Here is a 15732-nt window from a genome sequence, read left to right as displayed (position 1 = left end):
ACCATATGTCATCATGCTCAGCTTATAGAACTGGGGAAGAAGAAGGAAGGGGGGGATGTTTGGAGTGATGGTGTTTGTCTTCCCAAGTCACCATTACCGTGAAGGAGCCCTGCTTTCCTGGGGATGGACCTGCCTCACCATGGGAAGTGGTGAATGAATTCCTTGTTTTCTTTGCTTGTGTGCACATTTTTTGCTTTACCTGTTGAAGTATCTTTATCTCAACCCACAAGTTTTCTCACTTTTACTCTTCCGATTCTCTCCCCCATCCCACCAGGGGCACGTGAGCAAGTGCCTGTGTGGGGCTGTATGGGGTTAAACCATGACAAGTATATATTGTCTATTGTATGTAGTATGTATTCATTATCTTCCACCCCAATTATTTACCTCTACGCTATCAATGCCTTTCCTAATAATAGCTGTAGAAATCTGCCCTGGCCTTAATGCTCTTTCAGTCACCTAATAGCAAGGGGTTGAAAACTGCAATTAGTAGATCAAATGGAAATAGCACTTTCCAGTTGTTTACTTTCTGAGCTGTAAAAATCTCAAACCAAAAAAGTAAACCTCTCTTTTCTAACAGTTCTACCTATAGTATCCTCTAATCAGCTTACATCAAAGAGAGTTATATATTTGATTTTAAAATGACTGAAAGATTCAAGACATCAACAGTGTTGACTGCTAGTGATTCCGGTGGATCTTGCACCCGTTCTTCCAATCTCTGTTAATTATGTGCAATTAGCAGTGAATTTTTAATGAAGGTTTTTGAAAGAAATTGCTTTGGAAGCAGCTTGCTTGCTTTCAGAAGATCTCAGATTGTATGCACATGGAATAGATTAAAGTGCTGCATAGATCATGTATGCTGCTGCTGAGTTAAACTAGACCTGTCTCTAGTTTTCTGGCGTACATCCATTCAAAAAACACTGCACAAACAAGGATGCTGACTTTGTGGAAACAGTCTCCTCGGCAGGATTCATCTCACCTGCCTTTGGATACCCACAGATTTGGAATGCTGTATAAATGGGATGTCAGGGATGGTATACCTCTGCAGATATACCTCCAGTGCAGCATCCTGCCCTCGCCAAGGTGTGCAACATGACTGGGACAAGCCTCCTGCCAAGGGGGTTTGCTGCTTTGCTCAGCCTTGAGCAGTTTAACCTGCTCAACCCAACATTTTTCCCACTTTAATCTACCCTCAAGGAGAGGACGGGTAATTGCAGGCAGACCCATGAATGGACATGGCCATCCTGCTTTGTGGACCTAGGCCAACTCACCCCAAACACAGGGGAACATCAATGCATGGCAGGGTGAGTAAGCAGGGTGGCTACAAAGATTTCCAGAGCTGCTGAAGACGCTCAGATATCTATTCCCTCTTTGCATTGATGAGCACTTGGTATCTAAGTCCCATGGTCTTGAAAATCCCAGCTTAAAAACCTCTAAATATGTTCATCCACATATCTCTTGGAAAACCAGATCAGAACTTCAGCCTCTGACCTCCTGGTCACCAGGAGGCAGAACTGCCCACCCAAAGAGAAATCACCTACCATACTTTAAAAAAGTGAAACCAAATTCTCCGCCACCACTCCATGCATTTTAAAATCAGCCATGGCTTATGGTCAACTCCACCTTTCACACAGGTCTTGATTTTGTGTAAGAAATGCAATAGCTCAGGGATCATATTCAGAAATAGCACAGCTATTATCAAAGAACACTTAATCCAAAGGTGCACCCTCGGGATTGGTGGCTCCCCAGTTATAAAACTCCCTCCCTACAGAAAAAAAGTGCAGCCTTTGTTTAAAAATGTGTCTGTAGCATTAAAAAAATTGAACTGGCTCACAGGAAGAGTAGAAGAGCCTTTAATATATTAAAAATATATTAAAACTCTATGCAGTTCAGACCCTTTGTGTCTAATGGTGTACATGGTCCTTCATTTTAGTAACTGTAAAGACCAAAACTGTGCTGCCACTGCAGACAACATTGCTAAATGAATCATGTAGTTAATTCCTAGTGAGCATAGAAATACTTTCAGGTACAGAAGACAGAAAACATTTTAAAGCCAGTACACAATATAGCACCAGAAAGGGCTACATTTGTCCTTCAAAAAAAAAAAGGGGGGGGGGGGATTTTGAAAAGGATAAAATTAGCCTGGCATTGATTATGGAACAAAACTATGGCTGGTACAAATGGTCCAAAGTAGGACAGTTTGGTGACACCCGCAGTGCTATGTAAAACAAAGGCAGGAACTGACTGGGCAGGTTCACTCTTGGCCACAAATCTTGTCCAGGTCCAACTGGTGTCCCTTGGCCTTAAGACATTTTGATATGTTTTCATGGCCCTCAGATATCTTGGTGTGTTTTCTTCCCCCATATTGTGGGAAATAACACAAAGGCCACCCTGCACCATTGGAATGCTCTTAGTCCATGAGTTTGAGCACAGCTTGGCTTTCCAGGGGCATGATGTGAAGGCACGGGGGTATGTAAGGGTGTGAACCCCCTGGGATGGCAGCAGGGGGAACAAACCAAGTGGAGGCTGTTCAGCACACTGGCGGGGGATGCTCCCTGACATGTGTCCTTCCCCAGCTGGGTTAGGTGGCCTGAACCACAATTTTACCAGGAGTTTGCTATGAATTAAACAGCATGGATGACTGGAGGCCAGTGTTCCAGTCCATGCCTTGGCCTGGCTTTGTTAACAGCTATAGATACAGCTCACCACCGTTTAAGGAGCTCTATGCCAGTATTGTATACAGACTTAGTGCTTTCTACCCATAGCTTTCTCCTTATGAGAAATGAATTTGCTTCTGAGCATGGCAGAGCTGTGCATCCATGAGCTCCCAAAACACATATATGGGCATGGAGGCCTTCCTGGCATTTGACTGACTGGCAGTGTGCACGTGTGCCCTCAGAGGGGAAGCAGGTAAGAAAAGCACTCGTATGTGAGAGAGAAGTGCAACTCACATAGCGGTTTCATGCTTCTCCCAAAGTCAGAGTGCCAGACAGCTAAATCAGAGCAGCATGCACAGATTCACGTGTCTGGGAGCTGAACACACACGACACGCAATGTCTCAGCACAAATGTGTGACTGGTGTGCTTTGGTTTTAGCACAGTTAAGGAATGTACAAAATACACGTTTATACATGTACGTGTGAACCACAGAAGCAGGATACCGACGTGCTGAGAGAGCAAGACTGCCAACACTTTACAGAGTTTGAGTCAAACCGGTAGGAACTGGATCCTCTTGAAATGGATGAAGCTACGATGGTTTACACATGCAGAAGATCTGTATCTTGAAATAAAATATTCTTTCCACAATTCTGAAGTGTGACCTTAAGTCCTCTTCTGAAAAGGAGCCTTTTCCCTAAATGTAAGAAAACACAATGCAGATAGTTACCTGGTGCTGGCCACCAGGATCAGGCCCACTCCCTGTTATGCATGCAGCAGGGGGAGCTGTGGCTGTCATTGGCAGGGTAGGCACCATGGGATCACTATCCCTATTAGGCGGGAAGTACCTACACCAAAAGCTTGCATACCCTACATTAGGAAAAGTCTAACTACAGCTGGTTCAGCTTTGAGCCTGTATCCATCTGTGGAAGACAGTTTACCCATGAGGTGGGATACATTGCTTCGGCTTCACCTCCTGTGGGCTGCACACACAGTGCTAACCAAGTTAACCAGAGGAAAGCTAGACCTGACTGCCATCTGTACTTTTAGGCTGCAGGACACACAGGCCATTAGCGTCATTACAGTGCTTAATGTTATGACCTTATCTTACTAGGTCTCACTATGTAATACATGTGTGCTTTCTACCCAAAACAGCTTTTGCAGCCTGGTCCAGGTATCCGCACATTGCACTGCAATCTATAACTGCAGCTTGCCCACACCCCAGAGTGTTTCTTTAATAAGACCAAACACTGACAAGGGATTAATAGTTTTCTTATAATGATGATTAAGGGAAGTTTCAGCTAAGTTAAGCCGATTTTTCTCTTTCTTCTTTAAGATAGGTAAATCACACCCTCCTGCTCTGATCTGGCAAAGAGACTCAAGAGCAAACGCTACCTCAGCAGAACTAAGGAACTCTCCTCCTCCTCCTGCAGAGATGTTTTAGCCCCAGCACTCATCAGGGCTCCCATGCACAGACAAATGCCGTGGCAGCATCCATGCCCAGAGGTTACCCTTTTCTAAAGGCTTGCACGTGCAAAATGAGACAACAAGTTATAACTCAAACTGCTCCAAGGCAAGCTCAGATGGCTTTTTCTTTCTTGATTAATAAAAACAGAAATACATGCAATACAGGGGAAAACAGAGTTAACTGTGGTCTTTCTCCTGTACTCAAACACTTCCCCTAACACAGAGGTGAAAGCAACAGTGAAACAGTGAAAACGCTGGTCTGGCCTGGCGAAACCTCTTCTTGGGGATGCGTTGAGCTGCAGCCTTCACCACCGCCATGTCGATGCTCGCATGCTGTGCTTGGGAGGAGCCACAGGCCACTTCTCCTCCCCTCTGCCTCCAAGGCTGACTCTGGTCTCTGTGGTCCCCTTGGATGCCCAGCCAAGGGACTAGAGCAAGCCCATGCTGGGGAGAAAAGATGTGGCAGCGAGAGGCCCCATCTGCACCTTTCTGCAGCAGCCACCCCGGGCCTAAGCTGCAACAGTGAGAAGGGGTTCAGGGGAAGATGCAAAATGGCCCCCAACAGCCCCTATATCAAGCAGACTTAAAAGGAGGGGTAACACTCTTTTATTAGGCTTCCATCTGCCTGTTTCCCCTCCCAGGTGACACTCAGAAAGGCCTCAGTGCAGACAGGCCCACAGCCCCTGTGCTACCCCGGGCAGCCCCTCCGCACCAGAGGCATGGGGGCTACCGGCCACCACAAAACTGGCGCCCAGGGACTACTGTAAGGTGAGCAACCAGATTTAAACCCTGCAAATCCTGCCTCGCAGGGCCATGCTGGGCAAACAGGTGGAGAGAGCACCAGCTGCTTCAGCACCTCAGGGTGTTGGCGCAAGCCAGCTCTCACTGGGTCTCTTTGCATTTTGGTTGATGTTATTGCAGGAAATTGAGCTTTTTAGGGGAAAAAAGCAAGCGCTGCAGCAACGTTGTCTAAATCATAGAATCATAGTGTCATAGAATGGTTTAAATTGAAAGTAACCTTCAAAGGTCTTCTAGTCCAACCCCCCTGCCATGAGCAGGGACATCTTCAATGAGATCAGGTTGCTCAGAACCACATCCAGCCTGGCCTTGAGTGTCCCCAGGGGTTAGGGGACATCCACCACCTCTCTGGGCAACCTGTGCCAGTATTTTACCACCCTCATTGTCAAGAATTTTTTCCTCATGTCCAGCCTGAATCTCCCCTCTTTTAGTTTAAAACCATTACCCCTCATCCTATCACAACAGGCCCTGCTGAAAAGTATCTCCTCATCTTTCTCACAGGCTCCTTTTAAGAACTGAAAGGCCACAGTTAGGTCTGCCTGGAGTCTTCTCTTCTCCACCCTGAACAACCCCAAATTAAAATATGTTCATACTCTTAGAAAAACATGCTATAGCACAGGGCCTGTGGAAGGGAATTTCCTGCTTGAGGGGCCTTTTAGTTCCCCTCACCACACACCTCTCCTGCTGCAGGCAGGGCCCGCTCTTTCTTTACACGCTTATAAGGTTGCCAGTCTTGGGGAAAAAAAAACCAGAAAGCAAACCGAGACTCATCGCTTTATAGCAAACAATGAAAAAGTGAGGGGGGAAGGACAAAAACGACAGCGGCGATGGTTCCACTGGGGCTCGAACCCAGGATCTTCTGCGTGTAAAGCAGACGTGATAACCACTACACTATGGAACCGCCACGTCCACCAACCCCTCCGGCGCTGCCCTTATTCGATCACAGACCGGCGCGCCTCCTGCCGCCCCGCTCGCGCGGGTGCGGCGCGCGGGTGGAGGGGGCCGTGGCGGGGGCAGCCGTTGGGCACGCGGCGAGCCGTTAGGCTGCAGCGGGGACAAGCTGTGAGGGAGGACGGGTCCGCCCTCCGCAGCCGCGGCTTTTGTTTGCCCCTCTTTAGTTTTCCTTTTTAATTGCTGGTGAATTAAAAATGTAGTCATTAAAAATTACCCTAATGCGTCTTCTGCCCCTCAGCTAGCTACAGAGGAGCAGTGAAGGGCGTAAACCACTTTAGTAGCTCTCACGGTACGGGACGGCACAGGTAAGGTTTTATGTCGGCATGCCTCTCCGCGCGCTACAGCCTTCCAGCTGGCGCCCTCGGGCCCTCATCGGCCCCGCCAAACGCAGCACTGGGGCAAGTAACGAGCCTGGAGGGCAAGAGCCCCGCTTATGGCCCGGAGCGGATACTGCGAGCACGCCCTTCCCATGCATCCAGTACATTGTGGCTTCCAGCCTGCGCAATCCTAACGCCGTGGCGTCCAACCGGGCTTGGGAAACGGCTGTCCAGCCGTCCTGCGCATCCCGCTGCTGCTTGGGATGGGGTTGAGAGGAACAGCGAGACAGGTGCGGTACATCTCCTACCCAGCGGGCTGGCCGGAGCATGGAAAGGGCAGGCTGAGCTCCGGGAGAGCAGCAGCAGCACACCCGTTGCCTGGGAGGAGCGTGGCTGCGTGGGTCCCATGTCAGCCAGGCACGGGAAGGCGCTCCTCCGCGGGCGGCGGGTGTTCCAGCCCTCCCGGCAGTGCGGGGGGAAGGTGTGGATGGTTTCATCGGCACAGTAGGCAGTCTTTGGAGCAGCGTGCTAAGAGAGAAGGCAGAGCCTGTCAGTGCTTCTTTGAGGAAGCTGTTGCGTGGTGCCTGACGGATTTGCGAAAGTTACGATTTATCCCCTCGGGCACAGCATGCGACACTGTAGTGTTTTTAAAGCGAGGCGTGAAAGCGAGACTCTTTGCTTCCTAAAATCCACCCCGGGAACAGCGGGGATTTTCTTTCACCACCAGCACGGCAGGGCAGAGCTCCCCTGGAAGCGGTCATTTCGCCCCGCACCGCTGCACCCTGCCGTCGCATGGCACATACCGCGGGCCAGGAGGCGGCGGCAGTAGCGGCGGCAGCAGTAGCGGCGGCAGCGCCGGCTCGGCGGGAGGGGCTGGGCTGGGCGGAGCGGAGCGGGCGGGGCTGCGGCCGACTCCCGGTGCGGTGCCGCGCCGCCAGCAGGGGGCTTCCCGCGCTCACCGGCTCACCTCCTCACCCTCTCCCTGGCCTCAGCCCGCGGCGTTCGGTACTGCGCAGGTCGGTGTGTCGGGTTCTGCGTGATCCTGCTCTGCAGCTGGATTGGCTTTGCAAAATGTCGTGTTACATGTGGATGCGGTACGAGGAGGCCTAAGTGCTCCGTAGGTGTCTGTTTGCTAAAGGGAAGCTGATGGAGCTCCTCGTACTGTCTGCTCACACCCTTCTCCCACCCAGCAGTAATCCAAAATTATTTAGGCTGTGAATTCACGGCGTATCTTCTGCAGAAGATGGCTCTTTGTGAGGGTACAGAGCAGCTGTTGCTGTGCAGTTCTGTGCCCGTCTGCATCAGGTATTCATTAATTCCGGAACTTTTTTGTCATCTGTTGCATCACACAATAATTGCCTTATGTCATCTATTATGGGGTTTTGTACTATTTGTATTACTTAAGTCCTCACCATGCTAAATCTGCACGTCCCAAAGGGAGTGGCTTGTAGAAGTACAAATTAAGGCACCTGTGCAATGTTTATAGGACTGTGGTTAAAAGTTATGAAGAGAATTATTTGGAATGCAAAAGATAAGTTTGTTAATTTTCAGAAGCATTGCGGTGCCTCTGAGCAAAACAGTACACTGTTTGTAGCTAAATATTGTAGTTGCCTTGGCTCTTGAAACTGATTGCTGAAGCAGCAGATGAAGGTAGAAAATTTTGTCTGTCATTAAAAGCAATTTCATAAGGAGAAGATGCAGAGGTGAAGAAAATTATTTCCATAGACTTTGCTGACTTCCTACCATGTATGTGATGGCTGTACTTAGTAGTTCCCAGTCTTTAAAAAAAAAAAAAAAAAAAAAAAAAAAAATCCTTTTACATACTGATCATTAGTGTGTGAATCCAATCTCTGTACCCTCCAGACCTGGAAGCGTGATTTAACCAGAGGCACCTTTTGAGAATAGACAGTCTGGTAGGCTCGAGGCTTCAGGGTGTAGGTTTTGCACTGTCAATGCAGCTTTTGGTTGACCAGACTAACAAAATGCAGTTCAAGCTGCTGTTAGGCAATTCTTAATGCCCATTTGTTTTCCCTCATGTTGCTTTACTAAGACTGCAAAACCCGAATGCTATAGATAGCTATCATCTCTACAGGTGCGAAGTGGAGGCTGAAGCTAACATGAGGGAGGTAGAGTTGTGCAAATTAGGTCATTAGTCATTGCTTCCCAGAAGTATCTGCATTCAACTGATAATTTGGCAAATTATCCTTTAAAAGAAAAAAAAAAGTTCTAATTTTTACAGAAGGTATCCTGATGCTTTCACAGTGTTCTAGATTAGTTTCTTGGCCTTCAAGAGTTTAGAGGCCCTACACCTGCCTTTCTTTCACATTTCTGATTTTTGCCAGGGATGCTAGTTTTAATGTCTTTTATTCATCATCTCACCCAGAATTGTCAGAGGGGGGAATTTATTTTCCTATTCACCCAAATTAACCTACTCCTGGTTTGTGAAAACAGATTTCTGTCATCTGACTGACTGAGGGAGAGTTTAAAATTGTTCTCTCTTCATTTTTTCTATTCTTTTCATTCTATGTGACTGGACATCCAGGTCTCTCAGGCAGGGCCTTATCCCCTGGCTAGTACTTCAAAATAACATTGTTTGGTCACGTAAAAATACTTCCTTGAGCTTGGTAGGGTAAGAGGCAGGGAGCCATGGTCAAGACTTGGAGCACATTCACTTCGACTATGATTATCTTTAGTCTTTCTGAAAAATATCAGTTACGTTACTTTGTAGTGGGTGCTTCTGAGAAATAGGCCTGAAGCTGAATTTGAATTATGTATGTGGAATGCCTGCATGGAAGCTTGCTCAGGAGGTTAATGTTTCCAAAGTATTTTAAAACAGAGTACGTGCTATTACATCAAGAAGGGCTGGCTGTAAAGGGATGTCCCGATTTCTGCACGTAACTGGGTTTTTTCTTGTCATGCTAGACTGCTCAACAACATACTGTCAGCATGTTTTGGTCTACTTTCTGTTGCAACTGTTGATGCTAAAACCCTTTCAGCATCTTAAGTGTGTGTGTGATACATGACTGCTGAACAAAAAAGTAGTAGTACGTGTGACTTTATTGGTGGGACTGGTATGTTCTCTTTGCCCTATGTGGAAAGGAGAATGCTCATTTGGCACAGCCTGCATCCTTCAGCTTGAATGGGAAAGGTTAATTTGGAAAGCATATTTGTGTTTCCTCAAGTTGCATGTTATTGTGATCCCCATAGGTAACTGGAGAGGTGGCTCAGTCCAGCAGGACTGACTCTTTATCAGGTTGCTTGGTCACACCAGACCACTAAGACAGAGGACTAACAACTTCCATTAATAACAAAAGAAAACATGCAGTGGAGACTTTATGTCCTATAGAACCTATCAGCTAAGGGTTTGATATCTCTCCCATTATCTTGGATGAAACATCTTGATGGATCTGTTGGCCATTGGAACAAGCCTTATAGCCTCACATTATGCAGAAATCTTGGTAAATGCCAATAGAGATGAATTTATCAGGTACAGTAAATGTTTTATGAATAATGTGTATCCCCACACTGCAGTGGAAAGAGGTTGTGATGTATTTTTGCTTGCATGCATTTTGGCAGAACAGCGTGATCATACATAAATGATTAGCTACTGTAACTCTGATCAGGGAGAGTGCATCCTGCCAGAAAAACAAACATCAGAACTCTTCTGGGTCATGCAGAATTATCACACCTGATATATATGCCATTTACTGTGTCGTCTCACAGCAGAGGAACAGCTTTGAAAGTGCAAGCTTTTGTCTGGGACTCCAGAATCTCAAAGGACTAGCTCAGTCCATCAAACCAATACATTCACACAGTACCTTTTGCTTTGCTGGCTTGGCATTTTAAATATCTTTTGCACATTAGTAGATTTTTGCATGTTAATAGATGTATCTGTTCTGTCACAGTAAGGGCAGTTGTTTCTGTCCCAAAAGATGATTTGATCACTGTCCTTCACGGTGGTGGTTGATGCCTTTATAACTGTCACCAGATTGATGGCAGAAATTCCCTGAAAATACCATGTTACAGTATTATTAGCCTTTGGGGCAGGGGCTGGAGGGTGAGAATCTTGCTTGCTTTGTCTCTGTTCTCTGAAGGCCCCTGCACTGATGCCACAGAAGTGGCTGCTGTGCTCTGTTCCATCAGTTGGCACAGCAGCAAGCAGCCCCTCCCCAGCTTTTGGAGAGGGGTGGAAGGACACACTTGCGGAAAAGGTGGTGTAATGAAGATGAGTCATGTGGAGGACTGGGCCCAAGACTGTATTGGTGATATCACAATACTGTGCCGCTACTGACACCTCATATTTTGCAGTGGTGGTATGTGTTCAAAATGGTAGTGTCCCCATGGTATCCATATACTGTGAGAAGCGGCAGGTTCCGCAGGGGCCTTTGTGGAGCAGTGGGCAGTAACAAATCACCTTGGGCATGCAAAGGACACATGTGCAGTGACTGAGAGTCTGTGGTCAGCATGGTGAGGAGCTAGGTCAGAGTTGCGGGCCCTGCTGCCAGCAGTTAGATTTTGATTTCAAAGTGTGCAGTGCCATGGGTTCTTTACTGCACAGGGCAGTAACACTGCAGCGTTCTCTGCTTCTTCAGTCCCTTTCTGGTAGTCGCACAAGGAGCAGACAAGCCAAAACATGAGCAGAGTCCACTGAATTTCAGTCACACGTTTATGGGAGAACATGTGAATGCACATGAAGAAATGAAGTGTACAGGCATTAGTGCAGTGCTTCTGAGCACAAGATCTGAGTGCTTCATGCTGGTCCTATTATCTGGGTATGAGTATGTTGGAGAAAACCAGTCTCACTAACATGCAGGTATAATGCCTCATTGTAAATTCAGTATTTCTTTCCTTAAGGGCTTTCATAACCATGCCAGTCATATCAGATCACCAAATACCTGCGCAACCCTTATGTTGTTTTCCAGTGTGCTAGAGCTGCTAAAATGCAAATCATCACCTCATCACAGCAGAAAGGCCATTCCTCTTAAGAGAGATCATGTGACTTCAGATGTGAAGCAGATAACTTCAGCCCATCCCTTTTTCTGCCTGAGATTCAGGGTGCATGGTGAAAAAACAGCTCTTCAACAGCACACATACAGTGCAGATGGAGGGCTACAGCCATGAGCTTGCACATCAGGCTGGACAATGAAAACGACGTTTCCCCTGACTGTTTCTGAAGAGCCGCGCTCAAGAAATTTCCTCTCAGGAAGCTGTATAAATAGGTGGAGAGCAAGTGCATTGCATCTCCTAGCTCCAGAGCCCCAGAGAGAATCGGAGCACCTGTTCTGCAGAGCCTCACCCCTCATTGTGCAGTTCTGCTGCCAAAAAGGGGCTGCTTTCTCCTAAAAAAAGAATCCTCTAAAGGTACTCCTGTAGAAAAAAAAAATCTCGGTATTGCTGAAGCAGAAAGAAAAAAACAAGTAATCTCTGGGTGGGGTGTATATATATTTTTTTAGCTCACTTTTAAAGAGCAAATTGACTTCATCCTAAGTCTGTGTAGGGAATGACAAATGTATGTGGAACTATTTCTGATTTTACCCTGAGAAAAATCAGTGTGCTTCAAACTGTAAAGTTTAACCTGAACTGGATCAGATATCCAGAACTTCTGAGTACAGATGCAGTCAAATAGCTTTAGGACTACTGTATTTCATGTACTTTTGTTTTTAGGAAAAAGTATTTTTATTATGATAATTTTGAACCTTGTTCTGATGCTTAACTTATATTTTGTTAAAACCAATATAAATTTCAGCTGAAGCATTAATTTAATTTTTAAACTGGCTTGGATTTTAACACATATTTATTCTGGAGCTTTGCTTTTTTACCCCTTTTCCCCTTCAAGTAAGGAGAATTAAAGACCCTGCTCATTAACTGCAGGGCAATGCATGGTTCAGATTTTGCTTACAACAAATGTTAACTTTTACGTTCCAGTTGGCTCCAGTTTACTAGAACCAACTTTGCTTCCAGATTTTGAGTTTTCTCCTTGCTTCTCAGAGGAATCTCCCTCTAGAGGCGTTTAGCATTTCTGGAAAATTATATGATTTTCCAGAAATTTTCCAAAAATTATATATATAATTTTCCAAAAATTATAAGCTTTGCTTATACTTCAGGGTGATCTGCACCTCATTTGTGCACTTGCGTTTGCTACTCCCTCTCTGTTTAAAAAACATTCTGCCCAAAGTCTTGCTCTGCAAAAAATGAGGCTGCTTGCTTTGTTTGTTCATTTTGTGCACAAAAAGGTGCAAATGTTTTGTGTAAATGTATTCTTTATTGATTGTAAATAACACGGACTGGCATTCTTCCATCAGTTTTCTACAGTTCTCTTTGGATTTGCATGCACTTCCCGAACTCAGCAATTGCTTGAATAATCTCTGCATGTTCGCACCTTTGCAGCTCTTGCTTTTATTTCTTCTTGCAAAGCATTTTTGGGCTTGGGAATAGGAGTCCACCTTATTGAGCTGATCTATCTTCATCCTATTCTCTATCAGGCTTTGCTGGCTTACTGGTATCTTACTACATCCATTTCCTATTGATCCCTGGCCCAAATACAGAGATCTACCAATGCAGCCACTGCTGGAAATTATTTCTTCAGTTCTATATTGAGCTTAGCCTTGTTTCTCTGAGCAGCTTGAAGAAATTATCTGTAAACAAAAAGGCTCTCTCCTTTCTTTCACATATAGGTAACCATTGGAAGTCACTTAATGGAAATATCGGTTTATCCCATGGATGTAAAATAACAGAGACCTAACCAGATACTGCTTTGCCTGTGTTTGATGTTTTCATATCAGTCCCTTGGCAAACTAAATTCAGTGCTGGTGTCAAAATTACAGTTCTTGTGCCATAGCGAGGTTCTCTTTCACTCTGTTAGTTGACTTTGGCTGCTTCATCCCACTTTCTGCAGGGTGGGTCTTTTAGATAATTAAATTTTTAATTCATCTCTAGATTCCCATCCTTGACAGTCCCAACTCTGGCCACAAGACAGTTTTGAAGAGTTGTCCCTCTAAAAGTGCTAACCTGGGTGTTGTGATTTAACGTCTGGGTTCTCTAGGGCATTTTGCTCTTTCCTGCTTTAATCCCTCAGCAATGCACAGAAGAAAATCAATCACAAACTCATGTTACAGTATCTCTCAGTTCTCTGCAGTCCCAATTTCCAAAGGAAATCAACTCTAAAGGAAGTCTGTGAATCCCAGAAAATTAAAAAATTGATAGCAAGAAGGGATGAAAGGAAAGCCCCTGTCACTGGAAGCATCTACCCACCCATCCATCTGATCTTTATGGAGAAAATTGTCCCTATGTCATCACTTCTTCAACCACACGTACCTTCTAAGACATGTTATGGGAGGAGATCATAACTACCTGTTCACAAATATGGTTGAGAGAGGAGCAAGTAGGGAATGAAGGCATGTTGCTGGAGATAACAGTTTAAAGGAAGTAGCTTAATTCCCATCTCAACAAAAATAGTGGGAGGAGCCTTTCATTCTTTATCAAAGGTAAGACACAAATGGAACAAAGCAAGAATAAGAAGTTAAAGACTAGTGGCTCTTACTCATATGTCTTCAATATCCTCAGGCTTGACCTAGCTTACATTTGTCTGCCAGCAGCACAGCTCATGTAATTCTAAAAGATAAGGTATGCTTGAAAGGATGGCACTCTGCCCAAAGGACCTGCAGCCTGATTTCATTAAAAGTCAGCTATAAATCTTTACAAGTTTTCTACTATTCTTGAAGCAGCCGGGTCTTTACGTGACTGACAGACTGGAGGCATGATTGATTTTGTGCAGCACCTATTACATCCAGCTGAAATGGTGCTGATTCATTCTCTCTGTAAATCAGGCTCTCGCCAGCTCAGGTTCTGAACCCCAAATTTCTGAGCACTTGCTGCAGCGTAACCTTCAGTGACTCCTACCCAGAAAAAGAGCAGCGTATGCCACTCTGGCTTAGCTTGGTGCATGTCTACTGGCATGGTTGGAATGATATTTTGGTTCAGTGGATGGGCTGTGTATTCAGTGCCTGTCCGTCACAAAATTGCCTTTTTGCTGAACTGAGAGAAATATAGCAATTTCTTGTAGTTATATCTAAAAAATGGAACAGGCATGCAGAAGTTGAATTACTGCCTGCTTTTTAGTGAACATGACAGATTCTCTCTAAGGGCATATCAGTGCCATAGTATCCAGAATGCTAACATAGCATTACGTCCCAAATTCTCATCCAGCTACCTTGCACCAGTGAAGCCTTTGTCATTACCTTGGTAAAAGCCTAGCTTTCCATTTCCCCAGCCAACATTTTGGGGAATTTTGTAATGGCAAATGATTCTTCACCAGACGTTGCTATACTGCGTAGTGAATAGATCACAGAAATTACTCTAATGTTATAATGCTTGGGTTTCAACCTTCTTGCCCATGGAAGGCCTTCATGGCCTTTGCCTGGTATTTTTCTACGTCTTTGTCCAGGAAGTCAGGGTTTGGCCTGGAGCAGGTGTTGGCTTGAACCAACGTAACTGGCGGGCAGGAGAGCAGGGATTTCTCCTGTTGGAAGGGCTCAATTTGGAGCAATGAAGAGTCCCGCCCTGGAGAAGGCACTGGCTCTTTCCACAGAGGCTTGTTCCCCTTTGTCATGATTGTTTAGTCAGACAAGAAGGGCAGAAAGTGAATTTGCTGGGCCTGGGTGGAGCCATCAGGAAATAGGGTAATAGTTTGAATGTTCGCTATGTCCATTTTAGGATGCAGATACTTGGGACTGAAGGTGATGATTATTCCCCTGGACTCGTTCTTTGATTGTAAATTTGTCCTTTTTAAGATGTTTACTGATAGGATATATTTGTGCAAGTTTTCCTCCAAGATTTGAGTGTATGTTTCAGGCTTCATTTACTGCTATCACCACGAAATTTCTGTCCCTATGCCTCTATCTTTTTTATTTCTTTGCTCAGGGAGGTGTTAGAAGCCTGTGAATTTAGAGGTAGGTGGAGGGAAGAGTGGGGGTGACTGGGAGAAAAGCTGAAGTCATTGAAAGTAGGTTGCGATGGTGATTCAGATCCCTGTTTCTTGGGTCAGACCATTGTTAGCCGTGGCTTGGATGGAGTCCTGAGAAGCATGGTGGTTCTGTTTGGGGCTCCCATTACCCAGTTGCCAGGCACACACTGAAGATCGTGTCTCTGCAACAGGACTTAGCTTGTATGCTGTATTTTGCCCTTGGTTCTAGTCTTCAGATCACAGTTCAAGTCATGGCTGGCTGGTTTGAGATGGACTAACACTGAATCTTATTCTCCTAAGAAGGCAAGTGAGGAGATGGATAGTATTCAGGAGAACAACAATTGTTTGGAGATAAGACAAATTTGAGCTATTAGCAATGTTATTGCTGTGTCTGATGCTGACATAGCCATTGATTGGCTCAAAATTAATGTTACAGCACCTTTTTGGATTTCATGATAGCTCCTTCAGAGGGAAGAAAAGCAGTCCATTGTGGGGAAAAAAATGAAAATCCTTCTTTGCTGAAATAAATACTGACTGAGAAGGTGGCAGACCCAGCTCAAGTGTAGGATGCCTTTGTGTTGTG

General features: G+C 45.5%; 1 non-coding gene across 1 annotated transcript; it reads right to left on the bottom strand.

Annotated features, from left to right (window-relative positions):
- Window positions 1-5744: 5744 nt before the first annotated feature.
- On the bottom strand, window positions 5745-5817 carry TRNAV-UAC. The gene has a single exon. It is a non-coding gene; the product is annotated as a tRNA-Val (tRNA).
- Window positions 5818-15732: the final 9915 nt, after the last annotated feature.

Source organism: Strigops habroptila, chromosome 2 (genome assembly GCF_004027225.2).
Source record: "Strigops habroptila isolate Jane chromosome 2, bStrHab1.2.pri, whole genome shotgun sequence".
NCBI lineage: Eukaryota > Metazoa > Chordata > Aves > Psittaciformes > Psittacidae > Strigops > Strigops habroptila.
Note: the sequence above shows the minus strand (reverse complement) of the source record. Positions and strands in the feature narration are given on the sequence as shown.